At 43.3% G+C, this 18,432-nt stretch overlaps 1 protein-coding gene across 7 annotated transcripts in view; it reads right to left on the reverse strand.

Moving 5' to 3' along the window:
* Nucleotides 1-18,432, reverse strand: part of LOC132877656 (zinc finger protein 521) — a 329,268-nt gene that overhangs the window by 187,550 nt on the left and 123,286 nt on the right. The window lies entirely within an intron of this gene.

Below are 18,432 nucleotides of genomic sequence, written 5' to 3' on the forward strand. Positions count from 1 at the left end.
TCATTCACGGACGTAACAGTAACACCTTCATTACGATGATGTCTTCTGTTTAAATGCTCATCAGATGCATTTTAGCTCTTTCAGTATCCATCATATACAGTATAATTATGCTATTATAGTTTATAATTACATTTATATTAATATATTGGTGAATGAGCGGCACTGAAGGGCACTTGTGGAAAGGAGACCATGTTAATGTTCATGTCAGACCATGTTAATGTACATGTTAGACCATCTTCTCCTTTTGGCTATCCTACTGGCCAGTAAAGTGCACCCGCCCCCAGACCAGTGTGTGAACACCAACTAAACAGTACAGAGAGCCTCTGGAGAGCCAAGAGGATAAGAGGGAAGCTTGTTTTCCTCTCGCTCTCTGCTCTCTCCCTTGCTGTCTTGGTGTTTTTCCCCTCCCTTCACCATGACGAGAAATGCCCAGACCCAGGACAGCCTGAGTAAATATAAGAGAGGGCTCTCTTTTTTTATATACACACACACACACCAACCAACACGCACATGTCCCTGCTCACGACAACCTTCTGTGTGAGCCAGCCAAAGGGGATGCTGCACATGGCAAACCTCCACCCTGCAGCTGAAGGCCTGGCTTTGTTGGACTGCCAAAGCCTTCCTGAACATCCCCTGGCTATCAGCCTGTCTCAGCCTTAGAGGAAGACCTCCATCTTAGGGCCTGATGCTGCTTTATGATGTAAGTTTCCCCCTCCTTCTTCTTCCCTTTTTCCCCCCTTTGCATTTTAATTTTTTTTTTTTTTTTGGCACACGGTGCAGTCTAGCTCTCTGAGCAAAACAACACATTTGTAATGTTCAGCACAAGGACAGCTGGATACCCATTTGACATCTGTTTCAGCATATTTATTGGTAGGAGAGCGTTTGGGAGGAGACCAAATAGGTGTATAACAATCTCACAAGCTCAGCTGGTAACAACAGCCATGTTATTTCTCCTGCTTTGGTCAGATTACAAGATAACAAAGGGAATCAGATCACAGGTTTACTGCTTAATATGCTGAGAATCTCAGCCTTTTAACACTTCGCCAACTTCAAACACTTTGGCACACGCCCACCCCATCAGACAAACACACACACACACTGCCTGTGTTCCAGTCTGGATGCTGACATAGACTGTATTTGTACTCGAACAATAAAGGCTGTCCCATTAGAATGTAGTATACGATTACAGTTTCCTAATTACCGCTTTGGTCTGAAGACAGAATCAGATTCTTGGTGAATGCATATAGCTGTAATTATGATCATTACTGAAGTGATGAAAAGTAACAAAGACAGAACTGTTAATCTGGTTGCTCTGACTGTGCAATCTATTTTCATTAAAGTCATATTCATAAATTGACAGACGTTACTTTTTTTTTCTGGTTTTTACATTACGTTCCAGGCATTTAGCAGATGCGCTTATCCAGAGCGACATACAACACACCCAGAGCAGCCTGGGGAGCGGTTGGGGGTTAGGTGCCTTGCTCAAGGGCACTTCAGCCATTTCTGCTGGTCCAGGGAATCAAACCAGCGACCTTTTGGTCCCAAAGCTGCTTCTCTAACCATTAGAGATGCTTTCCCTTTCTGGCTGAGAGTATGCTGTGCGCATTTTGGCTGCAGCTTCTCTTCTCACTAGAGCATTTTCTTTTTCTTTTTTGTTTGAATGTTTTGTCTGCCGGTTGTGACATAGCTTCAGACCCAGTTTTGGGCGTCGGTTTCCTTTGGGCCTTGGTCCACCATGGGTGATGCCTGTGCTCCTCGCTATGGACTGCAGTGAGCTTGTTGCTCTTTTAACATCAGGGTTGTCCAGGGTGTTTCTGTGCTTGGTCTGGTGTTACCCGGTGGTGTCACGGCAGCTGTGCAGGCGGTGTGTGCCTTTTGGTGAGACTGTGGGTAGCTACACCATAGGAATTACATCCTGGTGGACTTTTTCTGCAATTGTAAAGCGACCTTGGGTGTGAGAAAGGCACTATCCATCCATCCATTCATCCATCCATCCATTATCTGTAGCTGCTTATCCTGTACAGGGTCGCAGGCAATCCCAATTATCCCAGCTGACTATGGGCGAGAGGCGGGGTACACCCTGGACAAGTCGCCAGGTCATCACAGGGCTGACACAGAGACTCACATTCACACCTACGGTCAATTTAGAGCCACCAATTAGCCTAACCTGCATGTCTTTGGACTGTGGGGGAAACCGGAACCCCCAGAGAAAACCCATGCAGACACGGGGAGAACATGTAAACTCCACACAGAAAGGCCCTTGTCGGCCGCTGGGCTCGAACTCAGGACCTTCTTGCTATGAGACGACAGTGCTAACCACTACACCACCAAAGGCACTATCCATCCATCCATCCATTATCTGTAGCTGCTTTATCCTGTTCTACAGGGTCGCAGGCAAGCTGCAGCCTATCCCAGCTGACTATGGGTGAGAGGTGGGGTACACCCTGGACAAGTCACCAGGTCATCACAGGGCTGACACATAGACAAACAACCATCACACTCACACCTATGGTTAATTTAGAGCCACCAATTAGCCTAACCCACATGTCTTTGGACTGTGGGGGAAACTGGGGCACCCAAAGGTAAACTCACGCAGACACGGGGAGAACATGCAAACTCCACACAGAAAGGCCCTCGCCGGCCGCTGGGTTCAAACCCAGGACCTTCTTGCTGTGAGGTGACAGTGCTAACCACTACACCACCGAAGACACTATATAAATTGAAATTATTATTATTAGGCCATGGCTTCCCCCATGGTTTAAAATAATGGAAGCCGTTGGAACTTGAGTAACACTCAAGCCTGCATCATAAACATGACATCTTGACTTGCCTTGTCAGTTTATGTCTGGTTATATACCAGTGACTTCTCAGATTATACTTCAACCCAGCAACATAACACTGACATAACTACTGTATGACTTAAATGTTTCTCAGAAGATTGTATGCTGTCATGACTTGCCATGACAATTTATGTCTGGTTACAGGAGTATGACGGCCATGACAGCTGCAATGTTTGATGTCTTGACATCTTCTACTTGAACCTGCCAGGTTAGACTGAAATAAACCCAGTAACTACAATGACTGCCAGATGATTGATATGACTGATGCCATTATTTGTGGGTAAAATACTACCCAAAAGCATTAAAGCTAGTTTCCTTCAAAATGTAGGGGAACGATTTAAGGGAAAGAGCAAAAGTGAAAAGAAAGACAGAGAAATGGAAAATGGAAAACAAGGCACCATGAGAACAGGGTGTTGCTCTGGGCTGTGAGGGAGCTAATGAGCATCGCTGTTTGCTAATTGCTGCACTCTTCAGCTAAAAACTCTTCTAACTCCTGGTCTGTGATTGCAACTGGAGGAATGTGAAAGAACAGGTGAGAGAATCGCATTCGGTGCACCTGTCTGCTGTGAAAAATGGCACCTTAACTGGCAGTGTGCAGTTGCGTATGTGTGCTTGCTGTGCACGGGGGGTTGAGGGGATTCATTACTTCTCTCATTACTGCAGTTTGCAATAATAAGTGTAAGTCTGCAGCATTAAGCATTAACAGTTTCTGAAGTGTTGCCATCAGACTGATTCAACGAGGTAACCATAGTTGTTGTTCGGACACACGAGAAGTAGTTAGCTCGGCAATGAAGGTTTCAGCATGAGTAAATAATTTTATCATCAGACACAAAATCATGATTCTAATGCTTCCCACCAAGTAGTGAATAAAACTTGAATAAGAGCCACAGTCTCAGGTTTTACAATCTCAAGTCTGCATTTTCTTCTGGCTTTATAACACCCAGTAGGTGTAATATAGTACATTTCTACATCAAGTATCAATCTCGTTAAACCCTGAAATGGATTATAGGTGTGAAATAAACACCAAAAGACACTGCAGGTCTTAACAGGCCTAAAGACTGGTTGATGCTTCTTCCTTAACAGGCTTCCAAACCCTCCATAAGTTTGGAAATCCTTACTGGACGAGAGTCCATGGGCTGTCGGCTAAGGTTGGAAACCCCCACAGAAGGGAAGTTCATTGGCTGACAGTGAAGTTGAAAAGTCCTAAAAAAGGGTAGCCCATGAGCTGCTGGAAACCCTTTTGTGAGTCCTCATGGAAGGGGAGTCCACAGGCAGCCTCCTAAGGTTGGAAAAGCCCTATAGAAGGCAAATCCACAAGCCACTACCTAAGCTTGGAAACCCAGTGGAAGGGGAGTCCATGGGCTGCCCCTTATAGGTGGAAAGTCCTATGAAAAGAGTGTGTCCACAGACTGCCCTCTGAGGTTGGAAAACCCCATGGAATTGTACTCCATGGACTACCACCTGAGGTTAAAAAAAAAAAAAAAAAACCTGTGGAAGTAGGGTCCATTGGACAACATGTGGGTTGAAAAGCTCTACAGGATGGGGTTCCATGGGGGCCACCTACAGCTGGAAAGCCTTATGGAATGGGAGTCCACAGGCAATCATCTAAGGTTGGAAATCTAATGGAAGGGGAGTCCATGGGCTGCCCCCTTAATGGTACAAAGTCCTATGAAAAGACTGTCCACAGGCTGCCCTCTAAGGTTGGAAAACCCCATGAAATTTTACTCCATGGACTACCACCTAAGGTTCATCAATCAAGTCCTTCCCATGCCATGTGGCACATAGGGCGGCGCCAATCTCCATTTCCATAGCCCTCGACCTCTCGCCTATTACATAACTAGGGTTACAGTGGGGGGCTGGTCCTCTGGTAACCGCGAGAGCTTGACGTGGTAAAGGTTAAAAAGCCCTATGGAAGTGGAGTCCACTGAACACCACATGGGTTGAAAAGCTCTACAGGATGGGGTTCCATGAGGGCCACCTACAACTGGAAAGATTTATAGAATGAGAGTCCATAGGCCATCATCTAAGGTTGGAAACCCAATGGAAGTGGAGTCCATGGGCTGCCCTCATGGACTCCACTTCCACTAATTGTTAATTTCTAACCCAGTTGTTAATTTCTATTTGGGGAAAAATGTTCGAAAGATACTGAAACTTACCAGAATAGCCAACTAGCTCACTATAGTGGTACATTTCAGTGCAAATATATGGGATAAATAAGAAAAAAATGACCATTCAGGGACCATGGGTCTGTATTTTTTTCCAATCCTTTCTTTTTCAAAGTGCCTGCATTCAACATTAAAGTGAATAATGTAAGAGAAAGCATACTTCAGAGCGTATGTATATGTTTCTGTGCCCCTTTGCGTATATTCATTAACTTTAAAAAAAAATGCTGTCAACTTGTCTGACTTTGACCTTGCTTCAAACTGTGAGGAGAAGGAAAAATTCCGTCTTCACAGAAGCAGAAATAAAATGTTGAATATCCCCCTGGAGGCTGCTGATGTGTCACCGCAAAGCTACTCCTATTCCAAAGCCCAGATACAACACAGTCTGAACAGCAATATTACATGCAGTGCTGTACGTGACACAACCACTTATCATAAATTGAACAAAAAGAGAGGGAGTAGAAAGCTTCATCTCAGATGTGAGCTTTTTTTTTTTTGAATGCATTGTCTTTTCAGATAAGTGGAGTGTTCTGGGTGCCAAGATTTTTGAAGCTAGAACACCGGTAGTGGCTAAAGATCTCTGAAGAAAATGCTGTGATCATGTTATTATCTCTTAATGGTTTTCTTTCCTTGCAGATCAATAGATTAGAATGATTTGTGTCAAAAAAGCAAGGTAAGGAAACATTGCTTTTCAAAATCGGAGGATGAGAAATAGAGAAGTAAGTGTCATGGAAAACATATGGAAGACAAAATGGGGCATTTGCTATAATCGGGGAAATTTTAAGGTATTAATTCCAGTCCCGCTTTGCTATTCTTTTCTGCTTACGTCTTTTTTTAGAAATGTAATTAGCGGAAAACATTTTTTCTTTTTTTTAAATCAAAACACAGCAAACCATATTCTCTTCTCTTCTTCTTTCTTCCTCCTCTCTCCATCTATCCATCTATCTATTTCTGGCTCTAAGTAAACACAATATGGTTCTTTACACATTACTGTGAAATGTCACTCCCGGCCACAGATCAATTCAATCTGCCGTGTCGCTCCGAAAGAGGAGCAAGTGCGTCCCTGCGTCTTTGTATAAGCAAGCCACCATCATGAGCTTCAGGAATGCCATGGCAACCTGCAATGACGCAAACACCAACATCCACTCAGACTTTTTTGAAGGAGCGCACTTTTTATCGGAAATGTTTCCAATTTCTTTCTCATCAACTACTTTTATCCACATTTAATCGTGTCCCAGTCTGGACACAGGCACTAGGTCAATGTCTCGTGCAAAGTGCCGCTGGCTGCCCGGGAAAGTGAAGAAAAATGACAGAGCCGTGTGGAAAAACTAGGGCAGTCACTCATCCTCTAACCCCGCCCGGCTTTTTTCCAGCAGAGGCAGACCTGGGGAACATCCACCTGGGCAAGATGAAGAATTCCTGCTCTTGTCCAGCTTCAACCCAAGACAATACCATGAAAGCTCTGTGCATTCTGGAGCAAGCGTACAGCTCATAAAACAAGTCTTGTTTTAACCCTGATAAGCGAATATTTTGGAAAAGTCAGCAGCGTTGGTGATTCACAAGGTGCTTATGTAATAGCTTGTACTCAGTCACATGACTTTTGCTTGTGAGTTTACTTCCGGTGAATGAAGTGGTGGTCAGGCAAACCAATTTGGCTGCCATTACGCGAAGAGCTAGTGAAACCGTCTCCGGCTATTTTTGCAGTTTAGACGCCAATACACGGTCAAAATACCTTCAGAAAGTTGCTCTTTGCGATGGGATAGATCTTTACACATTAACAAAGAATTTGGAAAAATTATCCATCCTTTGAGGTCGACATCTCAAACTACCCGGTGCTGCAGACATCGTTCTACACGGACAAGCAGATGAAAACCTGGAAGAGCATGGAGGCGTACAACTTTTTATATGTGGCTGGTTAAAGATCTGGGGATCAGGACACTACAAGATAAATCCTGTATCGTTTATGCCCAGGTAAGTAGGCATTTCCGGGTAAGTCGGCATTATGCACCACATGGCGTAGGAAGGACTTTGATTTTTGATTTGAAGTAGGCATTTCTGGGCTTTTTGTATGCAGATGGTTGCTAGGATGCTACAAGTTTTAGTATCGGGTGTAAACAAACCACACCGGCTCGATTCTCAATCCTCCCTGCTCTTCTCTTCTGGGTAAATCATTCACAAAGATCCACAGAAACCCCTTTAAAGACCTGGGGATTGGTGAAACAGGACGGAGAAGTTATCACGGCTCACTGTAACTGCAGGAGCGGCACGGTGGTGTAGTGGTTAGCGCTGTTGCCTCACAGCAAGAAGGTCCGGGTTCGAGCCCCATGGCCGGCGAGGGCCTTTCTGTGCGGAGTTTGCATGTTCTACCCGTGTCCGCATGGGTTTCCTCCGGGTGCTCCGGTTTCCCCCACAGTCCAAAGACATGCAGGTTAGGTTAACTGGTGACTCTAAATTGACCGTAGGTGAGAATGTGAGTGTGAATGGTTGTCTGTGTCTATGTGTCAGCCCTGTGATGACCTGGCGACTTGTCCAGGGTGTAACCCGCCTTTCGCCCGTAGTCAGCTGGGATAGGCTCCAGCTTGCCTGCGACCCTGTAGAACAGGATAAAGCAGCTACAGATAATGAGATGAGATGAGACTGTAACTGCATGGCCGAGGCGGAGAAGCAGTTTCATGCTGTTAACTCGTGAGCTCTGCTTTTGTGTTTACATGGATCGTCTTGATTATCCTATCTCTCTAGTTCAGTGTAGGAGCCCAATCTACATCATCATCGTCCTTGTAAAGATTGCTAGGACAAACATACACATCAGTTTACAATATAGCGACCACGATCAAACAGTAAACAAAAACACATCTGAGGACTAGAGCATCTCCTGAACTTCAAAACAACCACAAAATAACAGAAAATGGCGAGAAAAGTCAGTCATTTGCGAATCTCATCTCATCTCATTATCTCTAGCCGCTTTATCCTGTTCTACAGGGTCGCAGGCAAGCTGGAGCCTATCCCAGCTGACTACGGGCGAAAGGCGGGGTACACCCTGGACAAGTCGCCAGGTCATCACAGGGCTGACACATAGACACAGACAACCATTCACACTCACATTCACACCTACGGTCAATTTAGAGTCACCAGTTAACCTAACCTGCATGTCTTTGGACTGTGGGGGAAACCGGAGCACCCGGAGGAAACCCACGCGGACACGGGGAGAACATGCAAACTCCACACAGAAAGGCCCTCGCCGGCCACGAGGCTCGAACCCGGACCTTCTTGCTGTGAGGCGACGGCGCTAACCACTATACCACTGTGCCGCCCCTCATTTGCGAATCCAAACGAAATAAATCAGAGTAATTTCTAAACCTTTCATGAAGTGATCAATGCAAACTCGAGCGTCCTTTGACTCCATCGCAGTGAAATGTTCAAGAGCCACCTTTCTTGTCACCTTTTGGTAAAATCCTTTGCTCTTTCACCCTTTATCATTTCACAGGGAACCAGGAAGAAACTTTTATCAGTTTCAGTTTGTTTTATTGGAACAGCGCAAAGCAACACAAGTGTAGGGGATTTTTACGACTAGCAAGGCGCCCCAGTGATACTAACGCTTTGTGAACAGTGAGCGTAGCTGACCATCACTTCATGTCTTGCATATCTAATGAGGCGGATGTGATGTTGGCTGCAACCCATCTATAAAGTAACACGAGTTGGCCTAGTGGTTAACGTGTCCACCTCTTGACTGGGAGATCATGAGTTCTACTTGTGGTTGGGTCACACCAAAGACCATCAATACAGATGTGAGTATGGAGTCAAACTCTTATGGTTACCAGAGGACCAGCCCCCCATTGTAACCCTAGCGATGTAATAGGTGAGAGGCCAAGGGCTATAGAAACTGAGACTGGTGCCGCCCAATGCGCCTTAACGCCCCGGTTAGTACTGGGATGGGCGACTGCCTGGGAAGACCAGGTCCTGGCACAAGAGGGACCAAACTTTATGTAATAAAATGGCTGCCAATGGCTCGACCCTTATAATGCCAAGGATACAACTGATTTCATAACTCAATTCTGATTGGTCAGGTGGCGTTGATTTTCTATAACAGCAACGGTTCTTCAAAGCTGCACTCGTTTCTATCGATGCACTCATTCTAATGTGCAACAGCTTACACAAGAACTTGTATGATGGACGTTCCATGTAAACCGATTTTACAAATGTACAAAATCAATGATATGCTTAAGTTTAGCATTTAAAAACATCTATGCTACGAAAGGAAGGCTGTCTGCCTCTCTGTCTGTTCACCTGTGCAAATCGACACGGCTGGACGCACATACTCCATACTTCACACATGGATTGGTAGCACCTCAGAGGGTTTGGATTTTCCAAAATATGGATTAGTGCTGATCCACCACACTATTCATTTCCTGTAGGCGACATGCTCGCGCCAACACACTGCCTTGGCAGGGAATCCCCTCCCTGACTCGCCTGGGAGTTTCGATTGTACGGGACCTCGCAATCAGCGCCCCTTGCTGGAGACTTTCGCTCAGGCCAAGTCTACGTCACTGAGGAGACGTGGGGAGTGATTTAGCCCTGTGAAGAGCACCAATCAGAGGAAATCAGGTTCACAGGCAATAACTACTAGTTTAACATTGATGGAAGGAGTCTCCAGTGTCAGCGCTTTGTAATAGTCAGAGGTAAAGCTGTAAAGTTAAGTTTTTATCCACATCAGGACAGAGGAGTTGGCATTTTGTAGTTCCTTGGTAAGCGAGACAAAAGAGAATCACTGTTTATAGCTGTTATAACGCAAGTGATGTGGTGTAAGCAGGAATGAAACACTTCAGGACCTGCTTTTATGTATAAATTAAAGGGGATCTGAAGTCATTTTTAAACTTGCTTTATTTCTTAATTAACGTGTTATTCAATTACGTTTTCGGTTTTAGTAACCGTATAGCGTGACTCGTATTGGCAATTAAATATTATACTTATCGGCAGATTTGGTTTTGTTGAATTTAGGCCCACTTTACACGGGGACGGTCTGAAACAAAGACGCAAAAGTCCGTTTTCGTTCTCACTTTTTTCCGCGTCTACATGACCGTTTTCAAGGAGGAAATCTGCGTCTATACGGTGACGCATAAATGTGTGGAATTCAATTGGATGTGCATGCCAGGCGGCTAGGTGGTGCTGTGAAAGACCTCCGCTATGTCTGCACGCATGCGCAACGTCTTCCGTCTTGTCTGATCTGCACATCTGCGCCGCAAAAACTTTGACTACTCTGGCTATGGTAAGTAAGAAAGTAAGTAAAAAAGTAAGAGCATGCTATACCCGCCTCTGTTCATTAACGGTATATGTGCAGATTCGGTATAGATGTTCGAAGGACTCCTGGACGTTTATTAAAGCTGCCAGAGCAGCTTGAAGGTCCGTTGGATCGATGTAATCAGACATGCTCTTACTTTTTTACTTACTTTCTTACTTCCCGGGCTGGCATGTACAGTATATGACATATGTATGACGTAAACGCGTACCCGACGTGAGCAGATCCGAGCAGAGTTTCGCGTATTGGGTAGTTTAGACGGATATGCAACGGGGGCTGTTTTTAACTTATCCACTCTGGAAGGCGTTTTCAATTTTTTCCGTTTTTCAGCCTCGGAAACGCCGTCCCCGTGTAGACGAAAGGCACTTCCGATAAAATATTTAGTCGTTTTTACCCGACAGCGTCCTCGTGTAAACGGGCCCTTAGTTCGTTTGGTCCACAGCAGGCGTCACTTATCCGCGCGATCTTCATGAGACTTGTGCGAGACTTCGAAACGTGAAGTGTCAGCGCCGCCATTTTGAAAACTGTTTTCCAAACGAAATATTGCACAAAAACCAGTTTAAATGACAATTACTGCCTACTTTTTTCAAACTTTCCTGATTGCTATGAAAACAAACAAAACTTCTGGCTTGATTATATCAGCATTCGAAAGCGGGCGCGCGTCTTTTGACGACCCCAGTGTCTGAAATCGCTATATATAGCGAGGACGCCATTTTGTAGTGCTGTCCACAACCTTAGCGAGGATTATTTACACCCTATACAATGCATTCAAAGTATCCCACAATGCATCACGAAAAGTAGTGTACAACGATGGTCACTAACCAAAGCAATATATCCCATCATGCATTGTGGTCGCGCTGAAAGAAATCAAATTAAAAGTCTCAAATTTGATTTAATAAAAGGCAGCGGCAAAGAAGAAGGAAAGGATTCAACCTTTATTTTAAAAAAAACCCTGAAAGCTGCAGGTACTTTGTATTGATTAATGTGGGAAATGCGCTCAGTATAATATGGATTTATCACAAAAATACATGCGCGTTTATTATTTTGAAAACCCACCAGCCGAATGATCTGGCACGTTTTAATTGTGCGACAGTAATGACGTAAATACCAGCGTGACGGACTAGAGTCCGAAAGCTTTTTTTTATTTTACCAATGAGCTCACTGTATAGTCCTCTATCTAGTAATTCCCTATATAAGGAGTAGGGAGTAGCGAACGAGTGAGTGATTTCGGACACAGGGTTGGTCACTTTGATTTCCGCTCTACGTTTTACTTCCGTCCTACGATGTCTCGCACAGGTCTCAGCGAATCTCGTTTACGGCCGTTGCTTTGACATACGGACTGATATATTACAGAGCATATTTCAGACACTCATAACTTGCTATAGCAGCGACAAAATAGCGATCAAAAATGCGTTCCGATATTTAATAAAATGAGATAAATAGAATTTTGATCATAAAAAAAATGTGCCTTCAGTTCTCCTTGAAACATTTTTAGGTGGTAACAGTGACTCCACTTCATCACACCACCCCGTCTTTGATTATTTTCCTCCAACAGGATGCCCAGAAATGTTTCATTCCTTACTTAACATACCCAGTAAATCTCAATCATGAGACTTATTTATAGAAATATACTCATGGAAGCATGCATACCTGCAAGTTCCTCCAGGTGTGTGTACAGCGACTAACGTCTCCTTTCGGATTCATTTCTGGTTTATATTCACGAAGAACGGAAATTTTTTTCAACATTTTTTTTTGGTTTAACTTTCTTGCTTTCGTGTCCAGATGGTCTTAATCCCATTTCTGTAATTGTGACTTTGTTTATTTACTTTGTTGGGTGTTCTTTCGAAAAATCCCAAACCAAGCATATAAAGTTTCATGTTGGAAAAAAAAATAATATATTTTTAGTGTTGTTCCACTTTTAGTAAAAAGTGTAAGTGGGTCATTTTGGGGCTGAAGAGAGGAAACAGAAGATGAGGTTTAAGATGTATACACCAAGCTGGCCAGTGTGATCACTAACACACTGGACGGTGTGCCTTTATGAGGACCATAATAATAGGAACATATGACAATTTCATTCCTGAAGTTAAGCTGGAGAGTTTGGTGCAGACTCAGCAGTACTGAATCTCCAGCAATACATGTGTTATTTGAGATAACGTAGAAAGAAATATTAATGGAAGAAAAAAAAAGTATGTGTGTATTTGTCCCTGGAGCCTCTTGTCCTTGGGCAGATCTCTCCTAAGGAAGCTGAGGCAGAGGAAAAGCAGTTGACCAGGGTCAGGTAAGAGCAAGCAAACAGGAAGTGAGCTCCGCCTGAGACCTTGGCTGGGCCTCTGTCTCCTGTGGCTGGCCGGGGGGGAGGACAATCTGTCCCCCTCTGTCCCCCAGTGTGGTACGGCCCGCCAGCGTTTGCTTGCCCAGCGGGACCAACGTGAGGACGGACAGTTGGGACCTCAGGACAGCCTTGGCTCGTGTCCAACTGAGGCGAGGCAAGAGGACGAGGACCAAAACAACAAAATAAAATGGATAAAACAAACAAAAACAGATGGACACACCAATGGTGGCTCTTTGATCAGTAGGAATACTTTATCTCCTTAATTCACATGGTTACAAAATACAGACAGGTGATAAATTAACGGAAAACCCAACATGGAGTCCAGTCACATGACCATACCGATATTGAGTTACCTGAAGAACAGCTTTTCTTTCACACAGTTTCCAACACCCATCGGCCTCCATGCAGATTTCATTTCAGGAACTGCTCTTATTGAAACAAAGCCCATTGAGCGCAATCCATCACTGACGTTCTTACATCTAACCTGCTTTAATGAAGTTATGTAGAACTTTTCTTCTTGTTCCAAAATTTAGATGAATGAGGCCTGCTTTAGCTGGACATGATAAGCCACAGAGAATGCTTAGATGTTATTGGCTTAATTGTAGCATGCACATCATTCATTCATTCATTCTTTTTCTTGAATTCGTCTCCTGTCTGTATATCCAGTCTGATCAATTCCCTTGTTCTGTTAAATATTGTGAATGTGGATATTTGGATACATGGATTTTCCATTCCACTATATTCCATTCCATCAATATTCACTTTGGAGTAGCATGCAGTGAGTAATATTTTATTTTAAACTTTGACTTGATCAACAGGTCCAACAGCAGCTTATTGCCAACAAGTAAACGTAAGCGAAACCGTCAATAATGTAGCTCACTCCGGCCCCGTCTCGCCCAGAAGGAACGATCTAAAGTGTGACATCAAGAAATGTTGCGGGCTATATACACTATATACAAGCTACTGTATATATAGACGCTATATCTACCCTCGGAATATCGACCCATTTGCCAGAAAAAATCCAAAACGGCGAGGAATTGACCGAGAAGAAGCGATTTTTGTTGAACTGTTCACTCATTAAGGTTTAATTAGTCCATAACTTCATTAATAATTGAAATTAAGCAAATCTGGGCAGAAGCTACAGTGGTGCTTGAACGTTTGTGAACCTTTTAGAATTTTCAATATTTCTGCATAAATATGACCTACTGTAAAACATCATCAGATTTTCACACAAGTCCTAAAAGTAGATAAAGAGAACCCAGTTACACAAATGAGACAAAAACATTATACTTGGTCATTTATTTATTGAGGAAAATGATCCAATATTACATATCTGTGAGTGGCAAAAGTATGTGAACCTTTGCTTTCAGTATCTGGTGTGACCCCCTTGTGCAGCAATAACTGCAACTAAACGTTTGCGGTAACTGTTGATCAGTCCTGCACACCGGCTTGGAGGAATTTTAGCCCATTCCTCTGTACAGAACAGCTTCAACTCTGGGATGTTGGTGGGTTTCCTCACATGAACTGCTCGCTTCAGGTCCTTCCACAACATTTCCATTGGATTAAGGTCAGGACTTTGACTTGGCCATTCCAAAACATTAACTTTATTCTTCTTTAACCATTCTTTGGTAGAACAACTTGTGTGCTTAGGGTCGTTGTCTTGCTGCATGACCCACCTTCTCTTGAGATTCAGTTCATGGACAGATGTCCTGACATTTTCCTTTAGAATTCACTGGTATAATTCAGAATTCATTGTTCCATCAATGATGGCAAGCCATCCTGGCCCAGATGCAGCAAAACAGGCCCAAACCATCATACTACCACCACCATGTTTCACAGATGGGATAAGGTTCTTGTGCTGGAATGCAGCGTTTTCCTTTCTCCAAACATAACACTTCTCATTTAAACCAAAAAGTTCTATTTTGGTCTCATCCATCCACAAAACATTTTTCCAATAGCCTTCTGGCTTGTCCACATGATCTTTAGCAAACTGCAGACGAGCAGCAATGTTCTTTTTAGAGAGCAGTGATGACAATGGTCTTGAATTTCCTCCATTTGTACACAATCTGTCTGACTGTGGATTGGTGGAGTCCAAACTCTTTAGAGATGGTTTTGTAACCTTTTCCAGCCTGATGAGCATCAACAACGCTTTTTCTGAGGTCCTCAGAAATCTCCTTTGTTCGTGCCATGATACACTTCCACAAACATGTGTTGTGAAGATCAGACTTTGATAGATCCCTGTTCTTTAAATAAAACAGGGTGCCCACTCACACCTGATTGTCATCCCATTGATTGAAAACACCTGACTAATTTCACCTTCAAATTAACTGCTAATCCTCGAGGTTCACATACTTTTGCCACTCACAGATATGTAATATTGGATCATTTTCCTCAATAAATAAATGACCAAGTATAATATTTTTGTCTCATTTGTTTAACTGGGTTCTCTTTATCTACTTTTAGGACTTGTGTGAAAATCTGATGATGTTTTAGGTCATATTTATGCAGAAATATAGAAAATTCGAAAGGGTTCACAAACTTTCAAGCACCACTGTATATGCACCCTAGGTACCTCTACCTTCATAACAGAAAGAATCAAAATTGGTGAAGAATTGAGACAGAAGAAGTGATTTTTGTGAAATGTTGATGGTGCTGGATGGACGATGGACAACACATGACAGCATAAACGCATCACCTGTCGGTCGGATGAGCTAATAAATTGTTAAAAAACAAAACAAAACACCTCAATCATTCTGAGGCCCATCTGAGGTGTATTCCTGCCTAATACTCAGTGATCCTGGGTACGGCTCCGGATTCACCGTGACCCTTAAATAAAGGATAAAGGATAAAGCTGTTGCTGAAAGTCAGTATATTAATTCAATTTAATTTAATTTAATTTAATTAATATTCAGTCCTGTAAGTGCAAAAGTCTTAGGCATGTGTAAAGAATTGGTGTAGACCAAAAATGGCTTAAAAATAATGAAATGAAATGTTTCAACATTAAAAAGAAATACTAGAAACAAGAAGCAGTAAGCAGCGGCACGGTGGTGTAGTGGTTAGCGCTGTCGCCTCACAGCAAGAAGGTCCGGGTTCGAGCCTCGTGGCCGGCGAGGGCTTTTCTGTGCAGAGTTTGCATGGTGTCCGCGTGGGTTTCCTCCGGGTGCTCTGGTTTCCCCCACAGTCCAAAGACATGCAGGTTAGGTTAACTGGTGACTCTAAATTGACCGTAGGTGTGAATGTGAGTGTGAATGGTTGTCTGTGTCTATGTGTCAGCCCTGTGATGACCTGGCGACTTGTCCAGGGTGTACTCCGCCTTTCGCCCGTAGTCAGCTGGGATAGGCTCCAGCTTGCCTGCAACCCTGTAGAAGGATAAAGCGGCTAGAGATAATGAGATGAGATGAGAAAAAAATAGTCGTCTCAGGTGCAGTGAGTGCAGTTTTATGCGGAAATGAGCTGTAGGTTTTACTGAGTATCTTACAGAACCAGCCACAGTTCTTCTGGACACTTTGACCGTCACACTCGCTTCTTCATTTTGCACCCAGCAGCCTTCATTATGTTTTCTTTTTTAATCGGAAAAGTGCTCTATTATGGAATACGCTGCTCACATACAAACTTTTTTATTTAATTTTGTGCTGGAAAACGAACGCTTGGAACTCTAAAAATATTTTTGTAATGTTCTGACTCGATAACGTAGAAGTCATAAAACAGAAATCTATAACAAAGTTTGTATGTATGAAAAAAACGAAGAAAAAAATAGGGCGTCTAAGACTTTTACACAGTATTGTATAATATATGTTTAATGATATGATATAGCTTCAGCACCTAAAATAACTCCCAAGCTGTTACGAGTTTGCAACATAAGCCAACATTTAAAGCATAAAAGGAGCCGTTGTTCTTCTCTAACAAGGTCAAAACACGGATTAAAATGTTGACTCGAGCGTTACGACACCTGATTAGACGTTTCAGGAAAACTAGGATCTCTGCCTTTGGCAGGATTAAATATTTATAGGCTGACTTAAGACTTCACCAAAGTGCATACATGCTGTAGATGTGTAGTACCACGAGGCATGAAGCAATACGGTTATCTGGAATGCAGCAGCCGGGCAAAGGCAACAGACAGCAGGAATTAGAATTTACTGAAGGAGAGTGACCCTTGACCCCACAGCTGATTAAAACTCTCGCCCCGGGTTTGATTTCTCGTCAATCGCATCCCGGCTTGTCACCGTGAGAACTGCAGCAGACAGTCCGAACGCAAAGGCAAGAGCAAAACAAGCATCATCAAGGGAAGAGTCAGAGAAGAGAGGCAGAATAAAAAAAAAAGAAGAACTTAAAAAAAAAAAACACACACACACATTTGTCAGCCCAAGCAAGACCATGTCTTTTCATGCATTCCTGTCTTAAATGTCAAGATTTTCACCCCCGAGCGAGAGGAAGCGCTGACACTTTGCCAAGGTTGAACAAAAACTGCATTCATTAATAATTAGCCTTGACCAGAAGCAAAGTAAACTCAAGTTCTCCTTGACAACAGCACAACACCTCCCCCTTTTTTTCCCCTCAAAAGAAGAATAAAATACACACTGTCTATTCTTGACAAAACCTCTGGTACGCCTTGATCTTTCCTTCTTTTATTTCCATCCCGGATCCATACAGTGTCTGGTTTAGACCAATTATTAACTTGATATCTTGCATTAATGTACAACCCCGATTCCAAAAAAGTTGGGACAAAGTACAAATTGTAAATAAAAACGGAATGCAATGATTTACAAATCTCAAAAACTGATATTGTATTCACAATAGAACATAGACAACATATCAAATGTCGAAAGTGAGACATTTTGAAATTTCATGACAGCAACACATCTCAAAAAAGTTGGGACAGGGGCAATAAGAGGCTGGAAAAGTTAAAGGTATAAAAAAGGAACAGCTGGAGGACCAAATTGCAACTCATTAGGTCAATTGCCAATAGGTCATTAACATGACTGGGTATAAAAAGAGCATCTTGGAGTGGCAGCAGCTCTCAGAAGTAAAGATGGGAAGAGGATCACCAATCCCCCTAATTCTGCACCGACAAATAGTGGAGCAATATCAGAAAGGAGTTCGACAGTGTAAAATTGCAAAGAGTTTGAACATATCATCATCTACAGTGCATAATATCATCAAAAGATTCAGAGAATCTGGAAGAATCTCTGTGCGTAAGGGTCAAGGCCGGAAAACCATACCGGGTGCCCGTGATCTTCGGGCCCTTAGACGGCACTGCATCACATACAGGCATGCTTCTGTATTGGAAATCACAAAATGGGCTCAGGAATATTTCCAGAGAACATTATCTGTGAACACAATTCACCGTGCCATCCGCCGCTGCCAGCTAAAACTCTATAGTTCAAAGAAGAAGCCGTATCTAAACATGATCCAGAAGTGCAGACGTCTTCTCTGGGCCAAGGCTCATTTAAAATGGACTGTGGCAAAGTGGAAAACTGTTCTGTGGTCAGACGAATCAAAATTTGAAGTTCTTTATGGAAATCAGGGACGCCGCGTCATTCGGACTAAAGAGGAGAAGGACGACCCAAGTTGTTATCAGCGCTCAGTTCAGAAGCCTGCATCTCTGATGGTATGGGGTTGCATTAGTGCGTGTGGCATGGGCAGCTTACACATCTGGAAAGACACCATCAATGCTGAAAGGTATATCCAGGTTCTAGAGCAACATATGCTCCCATCCAGATGACGTCTCTTTCAGGGAAGACCTTGCATTTTCCAACATGACAATGCCAAACCACATACTGCATCAATTACAGCATCATGGCTGCG

This window comes from Neoarius graeffei, chromosome 1 (assembly GCF_027579695.1).
Source record: "Neoarius graeffei isolate fNeoGra1 chromosome 1, fNeoGra1.pri, whole genome shotgun sequence".
Lineage (NCBI taxonomy): Eukaryota > Metazoa > Chordata > Actinopteri > Siluriformes > Ariidae > Neoarius > Neoarius graeffei.